This window comes from Barbus barbus, assembly GCF_936440315.1.
Source record: "Barbus barbus genome assembly, chromosome: 46".
NCBI lineage: Eukaryota > Metazoa > Chordata > Actinopteri > Cypriniformes > Cyprinidae > Barbus > Barbus barbus.
Window position 1 is genome coordinate 22,653,043 of NC_136724.1, and position 19,455 is coordinate 22,672,497.

At 35.7% G+C, this 19,455-nt stretch overlaps 1 protein-coding gene and 2 gene segments (V, D, J or C); 2 read left to right on the forward strand and 1 right to left on the reverse strand.

The window, feature by feature from the left end:
- LOC306864845 (Ig kappa chain V-III region MOPC 63-like) overlaps positions 1-19,455 on the forward strand; it is a 684,433-nt gene that overhangs the window by 374,309 nt on the left and 290,669 nt on the right.
- Positions 1-19,455, reverse strand: part of LOC306864846 (Ig kappa chain V region K29-213-like) — a 764,502-nt gene that overhangs the window by 372,346 nt on the left and 372,701 nt on the right.
- The window catches only part of LOC306864822 (calpain-15-like), a 32,039-nt gene continuing 21,149 nt past the window's right edge, over positions 8,566-19,455 (forward strand). Inside the window, exon 1 of the mRNA XM_079409078.1 lies at positions 8,566-8,690. The gene's annotated coding sequence lies outside the window, so the exon portion shown is untranslated. The remainder of the gene's footprint in view (positions 8,691-19,455) is intronic.

The following is a 19,455-nucleotide window of genomic DNA, read 5'->3' on the forward strand; positions in this document are numbered from 1 at the left end:
ACGTTTTAACTTTTTCGACAGTCAATTCTGGCCAAAACATCTATAGTCTATCCATAATAAAGCCTCCTTCTTGTCGTCTCAAAATTTGATTTGGACAGATTTCTCACTATATTCAGACAAGACAGCTTTTCACTTGAGAAAGCAATACTATAGAGGACTAAAGGATTGTAGTCGGAATCAATGGTTTGAAGTTAAAACAGCTTAACAATGGATTTGTTTCTTACAAACACACAGTTTTGGATTCACAAGACATTAACTGATGGACTGGAGTGGTGTGGGTTATTGTGATGTTTTTAATCAGCTGTTTGGACTCTCATTCTGACGGCACCCATTCACTGCAGAGCATCCATTGCTGAGCAAGTGATGTAATGCTACATTTCTCTAAATCAGTTCTGATGAAAAAAACTAACTCATCTACATCCTAGATGGCCTGAGAGTGAGTACATTTTAAACAAATTTTCATTTTCGGGTGAACAATTTTACATTGTACTTAACGCCTACACTAAATCTGCAAATGGGCTGCAGTGGGTGGGATGATGATGAATGAGTGGTAGGAGGAGCTAAAGCCAATATTGTCACCTTTAACCAGCTTCAACTCACGAAACGCTGTGCCTCATCGTGTGACGCCAGAAGTGTTTCCCTTTATAGACATAATGGGTTTTAAAATCAAACACTAAGATGACACTCAGTCTGTCATTGTGATGCCCTCAGGAAGTGCATGCATCATTTCAGCAAAATTACATTAGCACTTCCTGTTGAACAGAATTATTTTCACCACTGTTCATCAGTATTGCTTCATAAATTTGATCTTAATTAGGCATCTCAGTAAAGGTTCTGACTATTTACGTTAATTAGAGAAAAAACATTTTTATGGATGCACATTTTATGGCAGATACTGATGAGCAATGTTCCTGTTATGCATGATATTTAACCAATATAATGAGAGATATTATGCCTGTTTTAAACCATTCAATTTAGGAATAACATGCGTCAAGTGAAATAAGGCATTACAACAAATGTAGAAAAAAAGTTAAATGTATACTACCAATCAAAGTTTAGGGTTTATATATATTAATATTATACATATATTTTTAAGAAAATGATACTTTTATTCAGCAAGAACAGTATACAGTTGTGATCAACCCATATGTGTTACTAGTACTAAATGGAGAAGTGACTGATGGATGATATGTGATACAGACCAATGCCATTTAAATGAAGATGTCCACATGTTCACTTAAACTCAGTTGATATTTTTACACAATATTTAATTGAAATTCACATTAATATCTAAAAGCAAACGGGTAGTTTTTGAAACCGACAGACGGGAGGGTTAATATTCGTTTTAATCAGCCAATTCTGATATAATCTCAACATGGCCAAATATTGGCTGATTTATAGGCGTCTGAATAGTCGTCTAAAAGCACAGTACATCAAGGCCTGTCTTTAGGGCTTTTAAACATGATGAATATTGATGTGCATGTTAATGAAATGCAAAACTTGAAGACTTACTCCATCAGCGTGTCCGTACTGAATACATCAGCATAACAGCCTGCGAACATCACGCCAGACACATCCTGAGAGAGAAACACAGACACACGGTTAGGATTTCAGCTTCTGTTCAGGTTTACACACAGGAAAAGAGGAATCATCACTGCAGTTGTTCCTCTTCACCTTTAAATTTGTAACCAATTAGTTTTTCCAATCTAATCAACCTGAAAAACACAACTCTGCTGATAATCAGGAACAATTCTGATTACACTGGATAGGAAAAAGTGGAGAGTCTCATCTGGGAAAGATGATGAATTTAAACACACAAACCTTTAGTGCAGGAAACTACAGAAACTTGCTTACTAAAAAAAAAAAAAAAAAAAAAAAAAGACAAAACATAATTACAACTTTTTTATCTCACAATCTGGACATTTTTCCTTACAATTCTGAGTTTCTATCTCACAAATTATCATTTTTTCTTACAAATTCTGAGAAGACATTTCTGAATTGCAAGATATAAATTCAGAATTGTGAAATATATATATGCAGAATTGCAAGATATATAAACGTGCAATTCTCAGAAAAAAAAACTTGTGAGACAAAAAGTGGAAATGACCTTTTTTATTGTGGAAAAAACAATTGCAAAATGGAAACTAAGAATTCAGAGAAAAAAAAATTATTTGCAAGATAAAAACTCAAAATTGTGAGATATAAATGCAGATTTGAGAGATATAAACTTGCAATTCATAGAGAAAAAGTCAGAATTGTGGGATTCAAAAGATCGCAATTAGGCCTATGTTTTTTATTGTGAATATACAATTGCGAGATATAATTAAGATTTCAAGAATTTTTTTGCAAGCAAAAAAATCTGAATTGTGAGATAAAAAGTTGCAATTACCTTTTCGCAAAACCTTATTGCATTTACGTTAACTATGAATTCAGAGTTTTAACAACATTAAAAATTGGTGAAATTAAATTGAAATTCAGAGAAAAAAGTCAGAATTTAAGATATAATCTCAGAAGTTCAATATGTAAACCCTCAACTCTGAGAAAAAAGTCAGAATTGCGAGAAAGGAAAAAAAAATCATAATTTCTAATGCAAAATATAAACTCAATTGCAAGAAAGTCAGAATTCTGAGTTTACGTCTTGCAAGGGAAAAAAACGGCTTAAGTATGAGATAAAAAGTCACAATCGCCATTCTTATTACAAAGAAACAACTGAGATGTAAACTACAAATTCAGAGTAAAAAAATCAAGAGATAAGAACTATAAACTTGAAATTAAGAGAAAAAAGTCAGAATTGTGTGATGAAAAAATTGCAATTACTTTTTTATTGTGAAAACATCAATTGCAAGGTGTAAACTGTAAGAAAACGTTGAAGAAATGTAAGAAACAATCTCAGAATTAAGATGTAAATTTGCAATTGCAAGAAAAAAGTCTGAATAGTGACAGACAAAGCCTCACACAGTCTCACAAATCTGAAAAAAGTCTGAACTATGAGACATAAAAAGTCACAATTACCTTTTTATTTTTTATCCTGTGTCAGAAACAGGCTTCCATAGGAAACAGCTAAGTACTATCATGCATGCTTCTCTGGTAGGAAATCTCACATCCTGGATGTTGCATCATTGTGTGTGTGTTTAACTTATCCCTACAGAAGCCACCAGCGTCTCTACAAGTTCAAACAGAGTCGCAGCTCGACGTGCACAGAAGCCCCCGGCATGACTGCAACTTCATCATCATATGCTTTACAAATTTCTCAATCAAACCATCAACCGCGTTTACCTTCCGCTGATATTTACTGGATAATGTAATTCTGTGAGTCACCCACCTCACAACTCATCACAACCTCCCTAAACGCTCACCTTCACCGCGCCTCTGACTCACTTCTCTGAATGTCAGCGGGAAATAAAAGAGTCCACTTCACCATCCATGTAATGATTCACTAGCTGAACAGAATGAATGGGGGAAATGACACACTTCATAGCAGCTCATTTCCTGTGGAACTGGACAAATGCATCTCAATCCAAATGTCTCCCACTCAAAAACACACACACTTTGGGATCCATCTGTTAAACTCACAAGCAACAATAGAGGCCCTTTCCTTTAGCCACTATGGGCATATAATAGTGTGTGTGTGTGTGTGTGTGTGTGTGTGTGTAAGCATCCTTTTCCTGACCCTGCTGTATACAGGACACACCTTACCATCAGACTTCCTCACACTCGCAACCTGCGATTCCAAACACACACACACACACACACACTCAATGTTAACTTTTTATAAATTGGAACATCATAGACTTTTATGATTTCTGGCTTCTATGAACTGTTGTTTTTCCATGCGGTTCAATGACATGACGCCCATTTTATTGTCTAGATCTAGTAAGTCAACTACATTTGTTTTTGTCCTGACTGAGTTACAATACAATAAATATAATAAAGACATAGAAAATGCAGTGCACCACCAAGAATAAAATGTATTGAATATGATGAACATGTTTTCAGTGTCTGAACTAAAAATAGGGTTTCATACGGTTTAAAATTAAAATGTCTAAGTTTTATGCACCGTCTGAGGATTGCAAAAGAAAAATCGCCTTATTGAAAGCTGAAAATCTTGAAAACCAATGTTGGTATTACTTGGGAATTATTTAAAAAAATATATAATTATATAATTTTTTTACAAATTTAAGTAAGCACTAAGAAGCTATTTTGATTGAAATAAAAAATAAATAAAACTTTTACCCGAATTAGGTTTATTGTGTGATATCGTCAACATTAAGGAAGCCATTTTGATGTCATGTGACAAGAAAATCATGAAATATGATCTTGACAACAGAGAGAGTTCATTAAACAAAGAAAGAAAGAAAGAAAGCATAATTTGGCCTTTTATGAAAAGGCACATTTGGTTCAAGTCAAATGGAGTAACAAGAAAATTCATTAAAATTTGTGATTGATATGCATGATATAAAATACTTATAATAATAATAATTCACATTAATTCAGTCACGTTTCAACATGCAATGAAAATACTTCAGAATCACTCATTTAATCAAAAAATATATAACAAACCTACATATTATACATTCATAAAAAAATATATATTTATAAATGAAACATGAATAAAAATAGATTTTTTACAATTATTCCTCCTCATCTTAGATATCCCTATTTGTCATTCATTGACCTTTATAGATTATGACTACACACTGAAACTGAATATTATATATATATATATATATATATATATATATATATATATATATATATATATATATATATATATATATATATACACACAGGACACATCACATGCTCTCACAAACACATACTTACTGACATAAACACACCAAATCCTTCACAACTGCCAAAAAAAAAAGTCAAAATCCTCAAAATTGTTAAAAAATGAGGTCTCTTCACAAATGAACTGAATTTGTATTAGTGTCTGTAAATGTGAACTCAAAGCGACATCAGATCTCCATGACAACCGCTGAACCTGAGCGCGCGAAACAAACCAAACCAGCTTCAGCTCGATAACACAAAACTCACCGTCGAGAACAACAAACACAAGTCAAATGAATGTCTGATGAACACACGCGTACCTTCAACACAAAGAAGTCGCCGAGTTTCTCAAACAGTTTTCAGCTCCTCCAGAGTCTCAGGTCTGATTTTCCTCTCATCTCTCTTGAGTCTCTTCTGATTTCATCGATGAAAACACAAAGCACCGCTCTCGCTGAGATATAATTGTACACTCACTTGTTGCCTGTATCTCTAAACCTAACCCTACTGAGGCTACATTTTGGGCATCAAATGTTACTAATAATAACCGCTTCCTTTGTGAAACAACCCGTTCTTCCTGTAGGGGGCGCGCGGCCGCTCGTCCACCATGACACTTAAAAGTGCATTCGTTTAAATATTATTATTTTTAAAAAATCACATATTATATATAAATGAAGATTTTAAAATCTAGCGCATTTTGAGAAAAGTAACAGGTATCACGTGACGACGTCATCAGCTCTTATTATGAAATACATTATTTTAATTTACAAAAACAAAGAAGTGCCTTAAATGTATTTTTACTATGAAATGTTTCTTATATTCCGCAATGACATGCTATGTTTAATATATTCTGTACTAGTGTTTATGTGTTATTATATCAGTCTTGATAATAATACAGACTTTAATTAAATAGAAAACACACATTGGAAATGATTATTTAATAGACCGATCGTATCTGACCAATAAGGATCAAGCCTGGTCCATTAAGCCCCGCCCACCGTGTGCTCATTGGCACGTTTCCTGCTGTTCCAGCTGTTTAATATATTTCAGTGGGATTTAAAACTCAAGCCATGTGTGTCTCATTCACGCATCTGTCCGCGTTTCTGTTGCTCCTCCCGAGATGAAAATTACATTTTTGTCATGTCTCGGCTCATTTTAATTAGATGTGACACGTTCAAACGAGTTTTGGTTCATAACAACAGAACACATTCATCCAAATTAAGGGAGGGTTTTAACTATTATCATTTAATGACAGGTCCTTGAAATATGGCTAATTATTCACTTAAAAGCACTTATAGAATTCTTGAAAAGTAGACTTTATCAAGTTATTTGTCATCAAACAAACAAACATATATTCTATATATTTTATCTATGAAATATTCTTTAAAACGGCATGGGACAGATTAATGGTAAATTCAAAATGTGATTTTTAAAGTTCAAAATATACTTATATAAATACTATTATTTATATTTTTCTTACGGGGGAAAATGGGATAGAAACCCAAAATAAGAAACAAACCAAAAATGCTGGAGGGACAAACCCAAACTAGAGAAATCCTGGCACATGTAATATTTCCTGAAGCATGTGATATACAAGCACAAATACAGTGGGTGACAGAATTACTGGGATTAAATCTGTTCACATGCTGCTATAAGAACAGATGTTTTGGTTGTGAATATATGGCAAATGCCACTAAAACTGGGAAGTTTGCATACAGTTGCATACTAGTCTGAAAACTTAGTCATACTATTTTTTTCTGCAAGACTGAACTTTTTGAAAATCAGTTACATAAAAATGCTCTAATTTGAATCTGAAATGTAAGAGTGATTTAACTGCTAATTAGTCTAGTTCTTAACACACAGTGACTATGTTTATGCAACTGGCTGCCAGATTAGTGCAAAGTCCTGCTACCAGAGCTTTGAAGGATCACTGCAACACATGCTTCTGAATTATGTTATTCTCCGGCCGACCATTTAAAATGAAAGATATGTGAATTCTAATATAATCAAACTTATTTGAACTAAAGACTTTTAACGTTTTCTGCCTCTCTCTAAACTATATATTTAATCCATTATGTGTTTTATCTTCTTTTTTTAAACTTGCAAATGAGCCTTAAAATATGTTTATAATCAATTATGTATGCTTGCTCTAATAAGAACTGCTTGAAACCATAAATGTGACCCTGGAGCACAAAAGCAGTCTTAAGTCGCTGGGGTATATTTATAGCAATAGCCAAAAATACACTGTACGGGTCAAAATTATAGATTTTTCTTTAATGCCAAAAATCATTAGGATATTAAGTAAAGATCATGTTTCATGAAGATATTTAGTAAATTTCCTACCGTATTAAAACTTCATTTTGATTAGTAATATGCATGGCTAAGAACTTAATTTAGATAACTTTAAAGGTGATTTTCTCAATATTTAGATTTTTTTGCACCCTCAGGTTCCAGATTTTCAAATAGTTGTATCTCAGACAAATATTGTCCTATCATAACAAACCATACATCAATGGAAAGATTATTTATTCAGCTTTTTAAAAATGGACACTTAAGACTGGTTTTGTGGTCCAGGGTCACAAATAGGGTAAGAAAATTATTTTGTCAGAACTTCTTTTAACCACTAGATGGAACACTTGGAATGTTTTAATCATGTTCCATCACAGTCTGTTTAATAATACTCTAGTTCTTCCGCTAGACGGCGCTATTCACCCTCAAAATAACAGTGGCTCCTCAAGTCACCGCTTTGCTTGTTACATTGAAAATATAATGTGCATGTGAATTATTAATCACCAACAGGCGACCTGTGAGTTTCACAGTAAATATTTCCCCAAATTGTTAAATTTTCAAACGGTCACATTTATGATTAGAATAAAGTAATGATAACATTGATATCTCCACATTAATATATTTAGATATATTTCGTATCATCCTTATGTAATTTACCACAGGCTCAGTTTCGGTTTTAGTTCAGTTTGTTGAGAAAACCGACTCGATTTAACCACAGAGTTTCTCTCTCACAGAAAGAGATAGAAAGGCTGTAGAAAATAAAGCGTCTAATCTCTAATTATTATAGTACGATATCCTGTTATCCTGTGTTAACTTTTCACTGTTTATTTTCAATTCAACGATCACTAAAATACCTTACTGTCATTATTCTTGTGTAAAATATTGTTAAGACGCAGATGCGGTGGAAGGCATGTCACATGATGCCTGTTACTTTTCTCAACGCTAGTGAGGATGGACCAATCACCGTTAATTGTGTTGGCTGATTGAGGATTTAAAAAAAATATATAATTTTATAAACACTGTAGAGGTAGATTGCGATTTAAATTTAAAATATGAATCTTTGTAAATTGTGAATTAAAAAATATGGGGTTTTCAATAAACAATTATTTTCAATAACTAAAACCCGTCGTGGGATTTGAACGCGGCTCAATGCGGATTCAGGTTTTTGGGCCGTAAAGCGCCCCCTGTAGGACAAATCCCGTGCATCTCCTAGGAAACAGTTGCAGGCCGACAACATTTGCGGTCCAATGAGAATTTACCTCTTTCTCCAATACACACAAGGCATTTTGGGAAACGAGTTTGAGAAATGCACATTCGGAACGAGAGTTACGCATTCTGAGCAGCGCAGCGCGGGGTCCCGGCGCGGGTTTACGGTGAATGCGCGCCGATCTGATTCTTGTGATTATTTCCACAGTGGAGCATGAGGAACCCTGCGAGATTAAAGCTGTAGATCAAACCAGCAAGATCACACATCAGCTCATCCTCAAACGAGCATGGATCGGAGGAAAAAAGAGCTCGTGGGGAGCGAAGACGCGTTTATATGAATCGAAATGAATCGTTTCGGACAAGTTAAACGGGCAAATCAAGGAAGAGAAGATCACCGGTCCATCCAAAGGTCTCCCTGTGCTTCACAAGTAAGATCACTTTTTTTAAACGCAGATTAAATAGATCATAATTTGTTGTATGTGTATTTCCACAAGCGGTGTTTTGGCGGTTTCTGTTTCTTTAATTGCTTTAGCGACACTCGCATCAAATGTTACATTGTATCGTTTCTTTTCAACTTCCTTGGCGAAGAGATACAATGTAACACTGAAAGAACCGCTCGTTCTAAACTCGAACGCTGCTTTTGTAATAGTTTCTCTGGTTTGGTCAGGGGTTAAGTGCTGGTTTAGGCTCTGCTTTACTGGTGCTGGTTTATTGATGTTTCTAAACTAGGAAGTGAATTCTGAAATGAGGAAATTTCCTTCAGAAGCTGAAATTTGGTATTTTAATAATCTAACTGTTGAGCTGAATTTAGTGTGTATGTGTATGAGTCTGTTATATGAATCACTTAAAAGATGCTCATGTTTATGAATAATATAACCATACTGATCAATCATCATCAATTCCTCATTCAGACTGAATATCTTTCTCTGTGTTCTCAGTTCTGTTTTTTTTTTTTTTTTTATCAGATCATGTTCAGTTTTCATTAGTAAGAATAATGAAGCATAGTTTTAGTAGATTGTCTGTCTTTGTGTATTCAGCAATCTGTCTGTCACTCTTGGATCAGTTGGCTCTGAATATACAGAGTAACAGGTGTTAGTTACTGTGTGTGTGTGTGTGTGTGTAGTTAATTAGCTAACCTAGGCAGCAAATGCTCAAATAAAGTTTTAGAACTCTAAAATAAAATCTCTTAGTTTAAGTATTAGCTCAGTAGTAGTCTGTTAAGCTCATTGAGAAGGTGTGTGTGTTTCAGCAGTGACACATTTTCTCCTGAATCTGCAGTCATCAGTGTCACATGCCTTAAATATTGTATGCATGTTTTGTCTTTGTTAACACGGTCCATAATGGAGTCTGTTGTGGTTTCGGTAAGTTGTTTCACACATTGGCTCTCTCACACCACAAGAATCTGTAGCCGTGTTGTATGCGTGTGCGTAACATCTTGTCAGACTGGTTTTATGAGTTGAGTTATTGCGAAAGTGCAATAACATAATTTCCGTAGAACTTCCTGTGAAAGACTTACACAAAAAAAATGTATTGAACACACCTAATTAACCAACAAACTCTCTGAGCACATATTTGGCCTACTTCTCAAATTCACCTTGATGATGTTGCTAATAAGGCATTGCTAATACTTATGTCAATGATCACAGCCCCAGTTTCTGAAGTTTGCATTAAGAATATTTTTTATGTAATGAGTAACAATGACAGGAACACTTCTTGCTGAAAAATGTTTTGTGCATACTGTACATATTACAGTGCAGTTAGCATTACGTTTTATGTCTTCTCATTTAATAATGCGCTAAACTAGATGCACTAAATCTCCATTATCTCTCAAAATATATAAGAAATGAGTAGCTTTACAATGTACAAGGCAAGCGCAAGACACACAACTGATGTTCACATCCAAATATGCTCACCACAGCTCATTAAACCTTCAGAATTAATTTATTAATTCATTAGGTCTTTTTCCAAGACATTTTTAATGGAAATGCATGTTAAATGTCAAAAACATTTTGTTATAATTCAGAAATAGTTTATATTTTTAAAAGAATAACTGATTTCTTCTTATGATTTTGAGATGAAAAATGACCCAGGTGTGCTCTTGACTGGCTTTGTGAGTTTCACCCACTGTAGTCTCTAGATTATTAGTGTATATTTATGCATGAGAAAAACGAGAGAATCCGAGTCCTGTAGCAGAGGCTGAGCGTCGAATCTGCGCATGCGCCCTGCTGACTCGCCGTAATCCTCGCGCATCTGCGCGTCCTGGAGAGAAACAGGCTGAATTTAGAAGCGAATCAAATAAATAACCGCAGCATATGCATGCACATCAAACTGCGCTTTAGACACACGCATGCTGTCATCATGAGTCCCGTGAGGAGATGCATGAAAACACCGCTGCAGTTTGGCTGTTGTGTGTGTTTATGCGGTGCGCGGCATCATCATCATCATCATCATCCGCTCCAGCCGAATCATAAGTGACCGAACCCGGCAAACGGAACCAAGCGGGACCGAACCGCACCGCACATCTGGACGGCAGCATTTCAGGCGCAGCGATCTGTCTGCATCATCCATCCCGATGCTTTTGACGCTCGACCGCAGCTGAGACCCACAACGGACCGGAGGACCGGCGGAACCGGAGCGCTCATGTCCTCACCGGGCCCAAGACCACTGCACCTCACCCGAGCCTCTCTGCGCCGTAAAATATTCATAGTCACGATCTGAGTGTCAAACTTGATACTCAGGTGCCTGGAGAGACAGATGAGAACCTTCACAGCCGTCGCTGTCACATTATGAACATCTGCATGAGCTTCAGATGCGACTCCGATGAGATGAGCAGCTGGATCTGTACAAGCAGGACGAGATTCACTGCAGCACCTGCAGCCTGACCCGCTGAGGGCCTCCGCTGGGTCAGAAACCCTCTCTGTGTCATCTGAGTCCACTGATGCTGGAGACACACACATGCATGCATACATGTATGCGCTGTCGCATACGCACTGATACTTATACAGGGGTTTACACGCATGCATGCATCCATATGTTATGTCGTTTTAATATCTGACTGATTAGTTTTTCAATGCTTACTAAGTATGCACGGAATACTGGTGGCTAAACTTAATACTCGTATTTTTTAATTATTATTTTTAAATGATATAAAATGGGTCAGAATTAGATGCTAAATTTTTTTGTGCCATGTTTATAAAGTTATCCATCTTTTTTTAGGTGCGTTAAAATGGTTTTAGTGCCTGATCGTAAATATAAAATGTTAAGCTAATTTTTTTTAAGCATGCAAACCCATATAGAATCATATCAGTCATATTTGCCATAAAGTAATATTGGTTATCGGTATCAGTAAAAATACCTTACAATTTTTAAATGTAATTAAAAAACATTTAAATAAAAATATATTTAAAAAAATATTTTTTTTAATTTTAATTAGGCCTGTTTATAATGTTTTTACTAGTTAAAACCTCCTGAATTGTCATTAGAAGTCAGTTTTTTTTAACAGGTTGTACTATACCGTGTTTTTAAAATTGCTCTTCGCATGCATTGCTGATTAAATGCATGCACACATACATGCACTCTTTGGCATGTGTAGACGCACACAGATTGATATGCTTGTTCTCTGGACGCTGATGTTTGTTTGCGATGAAAGGAATATTTGCTTCTGCAGGCTGGATGAAATGTGACGCATTGTAATCCTGGTGACAGCTGCGGAAAGATGAGCCACAGACAGACAGAGAGCGAGAGAGAGAGACAGGCAGTGAACATGATTAGAGGGACTGCGCTGTGACTCAACCAGACACATAGAAAAACAAGACGGGAATGGAGACTGGAAACTTTCTCGCAGCGTCAAACTTCCTCTTTTAAAGCCCTAAACGGAGTGTTTTTGTCTCTAGTGCTTCAGTAATGTGTTGTACCGCCATCCCCGAAGTGTCGTCCTTCCTCTCAGGTGAGGTTACGGCAGGTTAAACGCCACCTGAGGCTTAGAGAGACTGAAGGGCCCACGGCCCTCGCAGACCTTTGGGGGAAACGGCACCCGTGGGTCATTTATAGACTCACGTGTGTGCATGAGTGCTGTCAATCACAGCCACTACCTGTTGGCCACTTCCTGATGTTGATCTCTGGCAGAATAGAGGAGATGTCTGACCCTTGAGAACCGCTGACCTTTGCGTTTGACTGTATTTATGTGCATGAAAGACAAACAGAAGGACGCAGCGTGTGCGTTTCTAAGTTGCTTGTGGCAATGGGGAGTTCTGCGTCGTCTCTGACCACGGACAGGGAATCAGATCACGGGTTCAGCACGGCTCCGTTCCCGCCGGCCGCTCCGATGGGCTGGCTCAGGACCAGCCACAGCAGTCCGGTGTGGGGAACCACTTTCATCACACGCCAGCAGCAGCAACAGCAGCCTATCCCACATAGAGAGCGCAGGTAAACTCGTGCATGCGCCAGCATTGCCTCATCAGGGGATTTAAGGTCAACATGATGTCAGATTGACTATTTAAACGCTCGAACAAATATTTAGGCTTAAATTTATGATTCATGTACTTGAAGTGCATGCACTTGGATCACACAGTTTTAATATAACTAATAAACCTAGTCTGATAAATATTTGTCAGTCATGCATCAGTGAAACATCTCACTGGCATAGTTTGAATTTATTTCAATCGAAATACATTTATTCAAATTGAATTGTGAAAACGATTAACATTTATTCAGTTAAAAAGTATGAACATGGTTAAAATATGCAACAAGCAATATCCAATTAAACAAATTGGACTTATTAATGATAAATATATAAAGTTGGTTACTGTGTATTTTAAAACACATTTAGTTTATTAGTGCTATTTCATGTATCGCTGACAAATATGCATCACATTAAGTTTATTAGCGTGTTTATGTTCAAACTGTGTAGTCCAAATGCATGGAAATGTAATTCAACTACATAAATCTAAATATATTTTGAATGCTCAGTCCTGGTGGTTTTGTGAAAGTTTCATCTGTGCATGTTATTCTGAAGGAAATCTTCACCCACTGTTCAATAATTTCTTGATAAACAAGATCAAATTCCATCCTAGATTTCATTTGGAAATGTGTAAAATGAGTTGAGAATGCAATTTCGAGTTTAATAAGGAGTTTCATTTTTAACTACCATCCAAAAGTTTTTTTTTTTTTTTTTGAAAGAAATTAATACTTTTATTTGGCAAGGACTCATTAAATTGATCAAAAGTGACGGTAGGGACATTTACAATGTTACAAAATATTACTATTAATATTATAAAACTATATAATATTACTACTTCAAAATATGAAGCAGCACAGCTGGTTTCAACATTGATAATCAGAAATGTTTCTTGAGCAGCAGATCTGCATAGTAGAATGATTTCTGAATGATCATGTGACACTGAAGACTGGAGTAACGATGCTGAAAATTAAATTTTGATCACAGGAATAAATTATTTATTAAAATATATTACTTTAGAAAGCAGCTATTTTAAATTGTAATAATATTTCACAATTTTACTGTATTTTTGATCAAATAAATGCAGCCTTGCTGAGCAGAAGAGACTTCTTTTAAAAACATTACAAATAAAACACTAGTGTATGTAGTGCAGTAAGATCATGTTTAATGGAGTGTGTGTCAATACAGTGTATAGCTGAAATGTCTTGGACAGATTCTGAATGTGTGTGTGTGTGTGTGTGTGTGTGATAAGCAGATGGTCTGGTTTTAGCAGATGGTACTGCAGCCACTCTGACTGAAGGCATCTTTTTACTACAGGATTTTCCCTTTAACACTGTTTGCCAGGGGCACCCCGTGAACCCCTCTGTGTGTGTGCGTGTTGATAACACACATCTTTGACGTTCGTCTCTGTTTCACAGATGTTAATCATGTTTGCGTTACATGTTGAGGCAGGTGTGGTGGAGTTGAATCATCAGCATGTACGCTGATGTTCATTTAAAGTGATAGCTCATTCAAAAAAGGAAAATTTGGTCATTTTCTCATCCAAATCTGTGAGGCTTTCATTTTCTGTGAATCACAATAGCAAATGTTCAGTAGATTGTTTTTGCATGCATTTAAAGTGAATGGGAAGGAGTATTTCTGAGCATCAAAAATGGCAATTTGTAATAAAAAAGTGCCTCAAGACAAAGTTTCTTATCCAATCATCAAACATCATTGTTTCTTGATGTCTTGTCATTACCATCTTGTTGCCATATTTAAATATACAGGAAGTGAAGACTGAGGAGACATTTTAATATGCAGTCATTAAAAATTACTTACAAAGGTCTTTTCCTCATACATATGGATATATGGAGTTTTGAGAAAGATATAAATATATTTAAATATTATATTTATATATTCATAATACAATTCTAATAAAATAGTATATGTAATACTATATGTGTGTGTGTGTGTGTGTGTAGAACTTATTTATACAAATACACACACACACATGTGTGTGCTAAAATGCTTTTGGGAGTACACAAGTGTGATTTAAATTATGACAAAATAAAATTTTTGGGTAAACTATGCTGGTACATTGAAATTAGCCAATCACAACTGAAGTAATTTGCATAAAGAAGTCTTCATTGCGCAATAGTGAAATGGCCTGTTTAATGTTAAGGTTCAGAGAGAGGGTGGAAAAAGCTCAAAGTATCAAATTACCACAAGAAACCTTGGCTGTGATAGTAAGTGAACTTAAGGGACAGAAATAAAAAAGCTAGTGTACAATATTTAACCGAGTTAACCGATCCATCCGAGCATACGATGTAAAGACAGCAGTTCAGCTGTCAGGCGTTTTTTTTCATAGCACCATCTGCTGTATGCGGCTGTCATTTCCAAAAGTTCAGGGAGTAAAACAAACGGCTGTCACCGACCTTTTTAAGAACTGACACGCCACAGACAGACTCGACGGGGCAGCCGCGATCAAACAACAGTTTCAGAAGAAACAAGCTCTCAGCTCTCAGAGTCATATGGTGCAGGACGAGGCGTGTATGAATTATTCTTACTGCTAAAACAATTCCATCATATTTTTTTTATAAGGATTGAGCAGTGCAAGAACTCCACATGTCCATGTGTTATTTTTTTTAAAGGATTTCTCGTGTTAACAGAATCCAGGCAGATCCAGAAACACTATATGTAATGCCTTTCCATCCGTGTCAAAGTGTAAGCTGCTTCTGTGTGTTCAGACTCTATTTACAAATCCATGTGGTCATGAAGGTCAACTAGTGCCCAACATCCAGCTAGTGGATTAGCCAATTCGACTTTTAATGTATATATTTCTTCATATTTGATAGTTTTAGTCACAGTGCTTTCATAAGCATTTCTTTTTTTTGTCTAATAAGAGTGTAGTGCCATGTTGAAATACAGTTTTTACCGTTTTGCAATGAACAGTGAAACATTATGAATTCTATAGTTATTTATTTAATATTATTATGTTTAAAAATTGTGTGTGTGTATATATATATATACACATACAAAATTATATGCTTTATTAGTTCAAATATGATCTATTTTAAATTAAATTGTTTAAACTAATACATAACTAATATATTTTAGCCAAGAATTGTATAGATGTCTAGATTTTTTTTCTGTTTGTAAATTATGTATAGTTTTTTTTTATCCTATTAATTTGTTTATTTACCTATTTTTGAATGACCAATTTACCTGATTTTTGCCTATTTACCTGATATAATATCATTTTTTATTTTAATTATTTACATTTATATTATAGGTTTTAGATTTCCTTCTACTTTTCTTCAGTTTCTTCAAAACCACACACTTCACCTTTGTCTTGACCTTTGACACTTTGAGACATGAGTGCTGTAGGATGTCCCAGTGTGACATGTCGTCCATGAACCCAGCTGTACGTCTCTATTGTCTGATCGTTATCAGGATGTTTCCTGAGTGTTTTATCAGGAGAAAGTGAGTCTCTGCCCTCTGAGGCTTTACTGAGGATTTATTCCCATAGCAACAAGCTCCTATCACCTCAGCCAATCACAATTAAGAATAAACTCTCCCCATGTGGCTCTCTCAAACACACACACATACTGTTGTTTAATATGTTGCTTTCAAAAGTCTGTCTTGTAAACTAAAATGCCAGGATCATCATTTTTATTGGTTTGTTGGGAAATATGCTTTAATGTACAAACCCGATTCCAAAAAAGTTGGGACACTGTACAAATTACGAATAAAAAAGGGATGCAATAATTTACAAATCTCATAAACTTATATTTTATTCACAATAGAATATAGATGACATGTTGAATGTGAGACATTTTGAAATGTCATGCCAAATATTGGCTCATTTTGGATTTCATGAGAGCTACACATTCCAAAAATGTTGGGACAGGTAGCAATAAGAGGCCGGAAAAGTTAAATGTACATATAAGGAACAGCTGGAGGACCAATTTGCAACTTATTAGGTCAATTGGCAACATGATTGGGTATAAAAGGAGCCTCTCAGAGTGGCAGTGTCTCTCAGAAGTCAAGATGGCAAGAGGATCACCAATTCCCCCAATGCTGCAGCGAAAAATAGTGGAGCAATATCAGAAAGGAGTTTCTCAGAGAAAATTTGAAAAGAGTTTGAAGTTATCATCATCTACAGTGCATAATATCATCCAAAGATTCAGAGAATCTGGAACAATCTCTGTGCGTAAGGGTCAAGGCCGGAAAACCATACTGGATGCCCGTGATCTTCGGGCCCTTAGACGGCACTGCATCACATACAGGAATGCTACTGTAATGGAAATCACAACATGGGCTCAGGAATACTTCCAGAAATCATTGTCCGTGAACACAATCCACCGTGCCATTCGCCGTTGCCGGCTAAAACTCTATAGGTCAAAAAAGAAGCCATATCTAAACATGATCCAGAAGCGCAGGCGTTTTCTCTGGGCCAAGGCTTATTTAAAATGGACTGTGGCTAAGTGGAAAACTGTTCTGTGGTCAGACAAATCAAAATTTGAAGTTCTTTTTGGAAAATTGGGACACCATGTCATCCGGACTAAAGAGGACAAGGACAACCCAAGTTGTTATCAGCGCTCAGTTCAGAAGCCTGCATCTCTGATGGTATGGGGTTGCATGAGTGCGTGTGGCATGGGCAGCTTACACATCTGGAAAGGCACCATCAATGCTGAAAGGTATATCCAAGTTCTAGAACAACATATGCTCCCACCCAGACGTTGTCTCTTTCAGGGAAGACCTTGCATTTTCCAACATGACAATGCCAGACCACATACTGCATCAATTACAACATTATGGCTGCGTAGGAGGAGGATCCGGGTACTGAAATGGCCAGCCTGCAGTCCAGATCTTTCACCCATCGAAAGCATTTGGCGCATCATGAGGAAGATGCGACAAAGAAGAGCAACTAGTTGAGCAACTAGAAGCCTATATTAGACAAGAGTGGGTCAACATTCCTATTCCTAAACTTGAGCAACTTGTCTCCTCAGCCCCCAGACGTTTGCAGACTGTTATAAAAAGAAGAGGGGATGCCACACAGTGGTAAACATGGCCTTGTCCCAACTTTTTTGAGATGTGTTGATGCCATGAAATTTAAAATAAACTTATTTTTCCCTTAAAATGATAAATTTTCTCAGTTTAAACATTTGATATGTCATCTATGTTGTATTCTAAATAAAATATTGAAATTTGAAACTTCCACATCATTGCATTCTGTTTTTACTCACAATTTGTACAGTGTCCCAACTTTTTTGGAATCGGGTTTGTATATCAGGTTGAAGCAAGTTGTCAATTGCAATTTATTAATTACAATATTTATTGGCTGAAACAGTGGTTTCATATTTTAGTATTACCTTTTTATACTTTTATTTTCACGTCATTGCTTTGTTAACTGTGTTTCTAGATGTTTAGAAGCTGGTTCCATTGTGACAACATGCCCCGCCATTATTAGATCAATGAGTTTTAAACAAACTTTTTATTTTTTTTCTTGCCAAAATAAGTAATATTTTGTAGCAGAAACTTTTAAGGTTTTAAGTTGACTTTTAAAAACAGACCTGCGCTGATGGATAGCAACATCAAGCATGAATGCACACGTCCATATTAATTCATAAAAATGGATTGTTCTGTGAATTCTCTTTTACCTTGTGTGTCCTTTCCTCGTTTCCACCTGTCCCAGATTGCTTCGATCTTCCTTATGTGACTCAAATGTGACTGTTTTAAATGGATTCGACTCAACATTGTTCTTACATGATGTTCATCAGCCCGAAGCCAAAAGCATTATGCTTTTGGAATGCTGTTATATCGTATACTCGGAAAAACTATTTCCGCTAATAATTCCCTGCTTTCCAGAAGTGTTAGCAGGTCACAGAACACACCCATCATGCACTGCAGAATGCACATGCACAATATGATCAGACACTCACACAAGCTTTGATTCTTTGCATTATTTATCAGCATGATCCTCCTTGAGCTGACGGTTAGTATCACTACTGAGTCTGTCATATAATACGCACACAGTGCAGTGAAGAGTGGGATGAGGGCCAGTTCTGTTAGACCAGTGCTAATGACTGTGACTCACAGTACAAATGTCTTACTGTGTGTATGCGATGGTTTTTGGAGACTCAGGGCCAAATGTCTCAGCACGCTTACAGGGAACCAACCCAAAGACCAACAGTATATAAAGCAGTTTTGAAAGGGTCTTCATAGTTGCCAAATATCATGTTTGCATGCTCTTCTTATTATTTTAGGATTTTCTCTTTTGATTAATCAAATGTTGATCTTTAGTCTGTCATTTCTCAATTAGAGTAAGGGTATTTAATAAGTGATAGTAATGGTCAACTGATTTGAATTTTTTTAGTGGATGACATCTAGTGAGTAGGGTGGATTATTATTAGTAGTAGTAGTATATAAAAATTAAATATTGTGCTATTTTATAATATTTTGTTGCATATTTTTCATACTTCTCACATGCACTGAAAAAATGTTTTCGTTATCTCCATTTTAAATTATGTTTACCTATTTGTTCAGCTTATTAATGTTATATTTCTTATATAAAAATGCATTGATAATGATATAATGATATTTTTAATGTATGTGTGTATTTATTTATTTATATATATATATATATATATATATATATATATATATATATATATATATATATATATATATATATACACCTCAAATGCACCTTAAAGTCGTATGTAGATCTCATCTTTTTGCAATTTTTATCCTGT